At 39.6% G+C, this 7,494-nt stretch overlaps 1 pseudogene; it reads right to left on the reverse strand.

The window, feature by feature from the left end:
- Nucleotides 1-3,826: 3,826 nt before the first annotated feature.
- LOC102835965 lies at nt 3,827-4,734 on the reverse strand (annotated as a pseudogene).
- Between the last annotated feature and the right edge of the window lie 2,760 nt (nt 4,735-7,494).

A 7,494-nucleotide genomic window follows, 5' to 3' on the forward strand; every position in this document is an offset into this window, starting at 1 on the left:
TGCTTTGTTGACTGTAAAACTGATGATCTGCTCTTTGAGTTAACCTTCACATTCAATTGACAACAAAAGATTTCAAAATAATATAAATTAATTCATTAAAACTGTTGTTGTTAGGTACCTTCGAGTCGATTCCAATTCTTATAGCGACCTTATGCACAACGAAACGGTCCTGCACCAACCCCACATTTACTGTTATGCTTGATTCCATTGTGCCAATCCATCTCATTGGGGGTCTCCCTCTTTTATGCTGAGCCCCCACCAAGCTTGATGTCCTTCTCCAGGAACTGGTCCCTCCTGGTAATATGTCCAAAGTATGAGAGATGAATTCTAGTCATTTTGCCTTCTAAAGAGCAATCTGGTTGTACTTCTTCCAACACAGGCTCTTCAGGCAGTGCATGGTACCTTTAGTATTCTTCTCCAATACACCAAATGCATCAATTCTTCTATGGTCTTTCTTATTCCATGTCCAAATTTCCATGCTTAGGAGGCTATTGAAAATACCATGGCTTGGGTCAGGTGCACCTTAGTCCTCAGACTGACTTCTTTGCTCTTTAATACTTTAAAGAGGTTTTGTGTAGCAGATTTACGTAATGCAATACGTTGTTTGATTTCTTGACTGCTGCTTCCATGAATATTGTTGGTGTATCCAAGCAAAATGAATTCTTTGACAACATCAATTTTTTCTCCGTTTATTAAGATGTTATTTATTGGTCCAGTGGTAAGAATTTTTTGTTTCCTTTACATTGAGGTGCAACCCATACTGAAGGCTGTGTTCTTTGATCTTAATTAGTAAAGTAAGTATTTTAAGTCTTCTTCACTTTTAGAAAGCAAAGTTGTATCTCTGCATATCACAGGTTCTTAATGAGTCTTTCTCCAATCCTATAATACACTTCTCAGATTATTTGATCAATATAGATTGAATAACTATGGTGAAAGAATACAACCCTGATGCACATCTTTCCTGAATTTAAATCATTTTATGCCCCCCTTGTTCTGTTAGAATGACAGCCTCTTAGTCTACATAGAGGTTCCTCATGAGCACAATTAAGGTTTCTGGAGTACTTATTCCTCACAATGTTGTCCATAGCTTGTCATGATCCACACAGTCAAAAGCCTTTGCATAGTCAATAAACCACAGGTAAACATCTTTTTGGTATTTTCTGTTTTCAGCCAAGATCTATCTGATATTAGCAACGATACCTCTTGTTCCACATCCTCATCTGAATTCTCTTTGAACCTCTGGAAGTTCCCTGTCAATGTACTGTTGCATTTGTTTTTGAATAATCTTTAGCAAAATTTACTTGTATGTGATATTAATGATACTGCCCTATGGTTTCTACATTGTGTTGGCTTACCTCTCCTTGGAATGGCAATACTGATGTCTTCCAATTAGTTGGCTATGTAGCTGTCTTCCAAATTTCCTTGACACAGATGAGTGAGTGCCTCCAGTGCTGCATCAGTTTGTTTAAAGATTTCAGTTTGTATTCCATCAATTCCCAGAGTCTTGTTCTTTGCCAGTGCCTTCAGTGCACCTTGGATTTCTTTCAGTACCGTTGGCTCTTATGCTACTTCTTAAAATGGCTGAACATTTACCACTTTTTTTTTGGTATAGTGATTGTGCATGTCTTCCTTCTTTTGTTGCTTTCTGCATCATTCAGTATTTTGCCCATAGAATGCATTAATATTAAAGGCTTGGATTTTTTTTCTTTCAGCTTGAGCGTGTTCTTCGCCTTTGGTATTCAGACTCCAGGTCTTGGCACATTTCATTAAATATTTGACTTTGTCTTCTTGAGCTACCCTTTGAATTTTTCTATTTATCCCTTTTACTTCCTCATTTCTTCCATTTGCTATAGCATCTCTATACTGGAGAGAGCAAGAATCAGAGTCTCTTCTGACATCCATTTTTGTCTTTTCCTTCTTTCTTGTCTTCATAATGATGTTTTGCTTTCTTCCTGTATCATGTTCTTGATGTCATCCCACAACTCTTCTGGTCTTCGGTCATTAGTGTCTAATGCATCAAATCTGTCCTTGAGATGATCTCTAAATTCAGGTAGAATATGTTCAAGGCCATATTTTGTCCTTCATGGATTTGCTTTAGTTTTCTTCAGCTTCAGCCTGAACTTGAATAGGAGATGAGCAATTGATGGTTTATTCCACAGTCTGCCCCTGACCTTGTTTTGGCTGATGATATGGAGCTTTTTCACTGTCTCTTTCCACAGATGTAGTCAATTTGATATCTTTATATTCTAACTGGTGAGGTCCATATGTATAGCTGTCTTTTATGTTGTTTATATAAAAGGTATTTGCAATGAAGAAATTATTGTACTTGTAAAATTCTATCATGCGATCTCCAGCATCACCAAGTCTATATTTTCCAACTACTGATCCTTCATCTTTGTTTCCAGCCTTTGAATTCCAATCTCCAGTAATTATCAATGTATCTTGATTGCATGTTTGATCAGTTTCAGGCTGAAGAACTTGGTTGTTGTTGTTGTTAAGTATCGTGGAGTCGGTTTCAACTCATAGAGACCCTGCACAGAGTTTCCAAGGCTGCAAATCTTTACAGGAGCAGAAAGCCTCATCTTTCTCCCGCAGAACAGCTGGTAGTTTCGAACTGCCAACCTTGAGGTTAGCAGCCCGATTCGTAACCACTACGCTACCCGAGCTCCTTGAAGAACTTGGTAGATTTCTTCAATTGTATCATCACCAGTGTTAGTGTTTGGCGAATAAATTTGAATCATATGGTATTAACTGGTCTTCCTTGTAGGTGTATAGATATTATCCTATCAGAGACGGCATTGTGTTTCAAGATAGATCTTGGAATGTGCTTTTTGAGGATGAATGTGTCCATCAATACTCTTCAAATTGTCATTCTTGGCATAGTAAACCATGTGATTGCCAGATTCAAAATGGTCCATACCAGTCCATTTTAGCTCACTAATGCCTAGGATATCAATGTTTATGTGTTCTGTTTCATAGAAACTGTAATCTACCATTGAAAGCTGTATTACCTATTGTTGAAGTCTTATGAAATTTTGTTTAAAACAATCAAATCAATATTTCACAAAACTTCAATAGATTCCAGTTTAAAAACTCACATATTCATATCTGTATATAGAGAGACAGCTGTTATATCATATTTGAGAATGCCTACCATCTATCATTTGTGTATTAGGAACTCAGGGAGTAAAAAGTATAGCTTAGTCTGAAATAAAATCATATTTCATACTTCTAATATAGTGGTTATGAATTAGGCTGTGAATCAAGGTCAGCAGTTCGAAACTACCAGCTGTTCCATGGGAGAAAGACGAGGCTCTCTGTTCCTGTAAAGATTCACAGCCTCAGAAACCCTGTACAGGGTTGCTACGAGTTGGAACCAACTCCACGGCACATAACCACCACCACCAATGTAGTCTAAAATAACCCAATAGCAAAACAGATTTTCTCATTAAAGAAGAAGCATGGTCCTTTTGAGAGAGGTGGTTGGTATACGTTTTATATTAGCAAGTCTTTCCTATTGCTTCAGAAAGATAAGGCAATAGTGTGATCTATTCAGAGCAATCAATCACACACCCAACAAATAAGAACTTTGGTGTCTTGAAGACTACAAAGGTGAGTCTGTGCTGTAGGTAATGCCATATGTAGGGTTATAGAAGAATAACTAGAGAACATATAAAATCAACGTGAAAGGGAAAGGTCCAAGAGCATAATTCCCATTCAAAGAACAGTTGAGAGAGTGCCAGAGGCATGGGCAGTCAACACAAGTTTTCAAACAGGAATCTCTGGCAGTGTCAGTGGATGAAGTAAGAACATCATCAGATGGCTTTCACTTGGATAAAATAATACCATTTTTGAAAAGTATCCCCAGAGCCAATTTCATGTCTCTGTTCCTGAGGCTACAGATGAAGGGGTTCAACATGGGGGTCACTACTGTATACATTAGTGAAGCAATCATGCTTTTTTCATTGGAATTGCCTGATGAGGGGAAAAGTACAGTGCCACAATTGTTCCATAAAATAGAGGCACCACAGAGAGGTGGGAGCCACAAGTGGACAAAGCTTTGCAGATACCTTTGGTAGAAAGAACTCTCAAGGTAGAGGCCCCGATGTGGCCATAAGAGACCAGGATGCCAATAAATGGAGAGATGACAACCACAGCTCCTGAAATGAACATGACCAGTTCATTGAGAGAAGTATTTGAGCAGGACAGCTTGAGCAGGGTAGCACAGAAGGACAATCAAACCAGGTGGAAGGTGAGCAACAGGGCATTGCAACAGGACAGTATTCAGGAGCCAACAACCAGCAAGTTACACAGTTCCTTCCTTGTGATGGTGGTGTAGTGCAGAGGGTGACAGATGGCCATGTACCTGTCATATGCCATCATTGCAAGAAGGAGTTTATCAACACAGCCAAAAATGAAATAGAAATACATCTATGAAATACATGCTGGATAAGATATGGATAGTTGTTGAGTCTGCATATTCATCAGCATCTTTGGGACAATGACAGATGAAAATGAGATATCAGTGAGGGCCAACTAGCTGAGAAAGAAGTACACGGGAGTGTGGAAGCGGGAATCCAACCTGATGAGCAGGATGATGAGCAGGTTCCCCAGCACTGTGGTGAGGTACATGCCCAGGAACAGGGCGAAGAACATGCCCTGCTCCTCTGGCTGGATGGGGAGGCCCAGGAGGAGGAATTCAGACACAGTGCTCCTCTGGTTCTCCCACTTCATGCTGCAATTCCGTACCTGGGAATGGAATGAAATGGGAAATATCAAGAATTTAGAAATGCTGAGCATAGTCATTGCAACGTGGTCACATACTTCCTCCAAGTGACTGTATAAGCCTTTAGACAAAGCTTTTTGCATTTCATTTACACATTGGTGCTTCATTCTTTGCATTTCATTTACATATTGGTGGTCCTGAAAGACATGTTCTAGAAAGACATCTTCCAAACCTTTGACAAACTATGATAGGCACTAAGGAAAGAGTAGCAAATAAGACAGAGTTTCTTTCTCCCGGAAGCTCACATTTTAGTAAACAACTTTATGTTGTTGTTTTTGTTAGGTGCCGCTGAATGATTCTGACTCACAGCAACCCTATGAGCAACACAACAAAACACTGCCTGGTCCCGTGCAATCCTCACAATCACTCTTATGTCTGACCATTGTTGCAGCCACTATGTCAACCAGTCTCTAAGGATCTTCTTTTCTGCTGACCTTCTACCAAGCAATCTCATAGAGTACTGATTAAGAACATGTTTCATCAACTAGACTGCTGTGTGCTTCTGTCTATCTTTTGCCTTTACAATTTACTAGTTGTGTAAAAATTATCCCCAATGCATTCTCTCTCTCTGCCTCCTCTCTCCCACACAGAAATATGCTTAGAACATGCCCTGCACAAAGCATGTGTTCAAAGCATTAATATTCTTATTATTTTGTCAGGATGAGTGATCAAGAGCACATTGCAGGAACTAACAATAACACAAATATGAGGAGGCTGTCGATCAAAATTAAAGGATTTCCTGAAATCTGTATACTTCCGTGGTCTCTCCCAACTTCAGGGAAGCTGTGAAAACCTATACTATGGTCCCTGTGAATTACCACACCCACAGTCCTTCATCTACATTGAAATAGATTTGCCAAGAAATATTCTTCTTGTCTGTCATGGCTTCTCTTTCGCCATCCATCTCCACTGCTTCAAAACAACTGAGTCATGAGGATACTTAAGGAGTGAGTGAGAATTTGCCCAATAATCTGCCCAGAGTATGGAGAGACTGCAGTTATATCAAAATTCACAGTGTTCTGAATAGGTTCCAAAATTGATGGTACTGTGTTCTCAAAAAGAATAACATAGGAATTGTTGAAGGTCAGTGAAGACCCAGAGAATGTTGTTGTTGTTGTAAAGTGCCGTCGAGTCAATTCTGACCCATAGCAACCCTGTAAGGATTTCTGAGAAGCATCTGGTGAGCTTGAACCATCAACCTTGCAGTTCAAACAACTTTGCAGTCTGACGCATTAACCCACAATGCCACAGTTAGGAGCATTCAAATCACAAGGATAAATTGCCACTGACTTAGTATAAAGAGGATTATGCTTCAAGCTGCCTGTTTCTGTCTAAAGCTGAGACAAGAGAAGGGTCAGGCTGTAAGTCTGTGTCCCCAGGCCAAATGCACACACAATTCCTGTCACACATTTAGCTCCCACATCCTGTACCCATTCAAGATGAAGAGAGTCAGAAGGTGAGTGTGAGATACACAAGCACAAACCCCTAGAGGCTGTCACACACAGTGTCACAGAAACAAAAAAAACCACAGTGCAGATTTGTAACCCTCTCTGAACTATACTCATATTAGTTGGAAAGTGTAGGGGATTGAAAGGATTTCACACCAATTTGCATCCTGCTCTTAAATCAAACACTGTCACACACAACTCAAAAAACACTCATGCAGAAAAAAAAAAAAAAAAAAACACTGATGCAGGCACCCAGACAACTCACAAACCATACAAATACACACACACACTTCACTAGACACATAAGAATTAAATGAAGTCAAACATAACACACTAATAAACTATTTTTTTACATCTACAATTCTGTGGTTAAGTTAATCATGTTGTGCAGCCATTACCACCATTGTTAATGTTGTTGTTGTTGTTGTTAGGTGCCACCAAGTCAGTACTGACCCATGGCAACCCTGTGTAGGGTTTCCGAAGAGTGGCTGGTAAGCTTGAGCCACTGATCTTCCAGTTCAAACCGATTTTCAGCACAGTTCATTAACCCACAGTGCTGCAACATTACCACCATCCAGTCCCAAAATTGTCTATCATCTTTAACAGAAATTCAATGTCCCCTACACGGTGACTTCCCTTTTCCCCTCCTCTTCTGCCCTTGACAACTACAGGTAACAATCTGTGATACGCAGATGATACAACCTTGCTTGCTGAAAGTGTAGAAGACTTAAAATATTTACTGATGAAGATCAAAGAGCACAGCTTTCAGTATGGATTGCATCTCAATGTCAAGAAAACAAAAATCCTCACCACTAGACCAATAAACAGTGTTGTTATCAACAGAGAAAAGATTGAAATTGTCAAGGACTTCATTCTTCTTGGATCAACTATCAACACTCATGGAAGCAGCAGTCAAAACATCAAACTACATATTGCATTAGGCAAATCTTTTACACAAGACCTTTTTAAAGTGTTGAAGAGCAAAGATGTCAGCTTGAAGACTAAGGTGCACCTGACCCAAGCCATGGTATTTTCAATAACCTCATATGCATGTGAAAGCTGGACAATGAATAAGGAAGACCATAGAAGAATTAATGCTTTTGAGTTATGGTGTTAGAGAAGAATATTGAAAGTGTCATGGGCTGCCAAATGAACAAACAGATCTGTGTTGCAAGAAGTGCAACCAGAGTGCTCCTTGGAGGCCAGGATGGCCAAACTTCGTCTCTCATACTTTGGACATATTGTCAGGAGGGACCAGTC

The sequence above is a fragment of the Chrysochloris asiatica genome, unplaced genomic scaffold, assembly GCF_000296735.1.
Source record: "Chrysochloris asiatica unplaced genomic scaffold, ChrAsi1.0 scaffold00081, whole genome shotgun sequence".
Classification (NCBI taxonomy): domain Eukaryota; kingdom Metazoa; phylum Chordata; class Mammalia; order Afrosoricida; family Chrysochloridae; genus Chrysochloris; species Chrysochloris asiatica.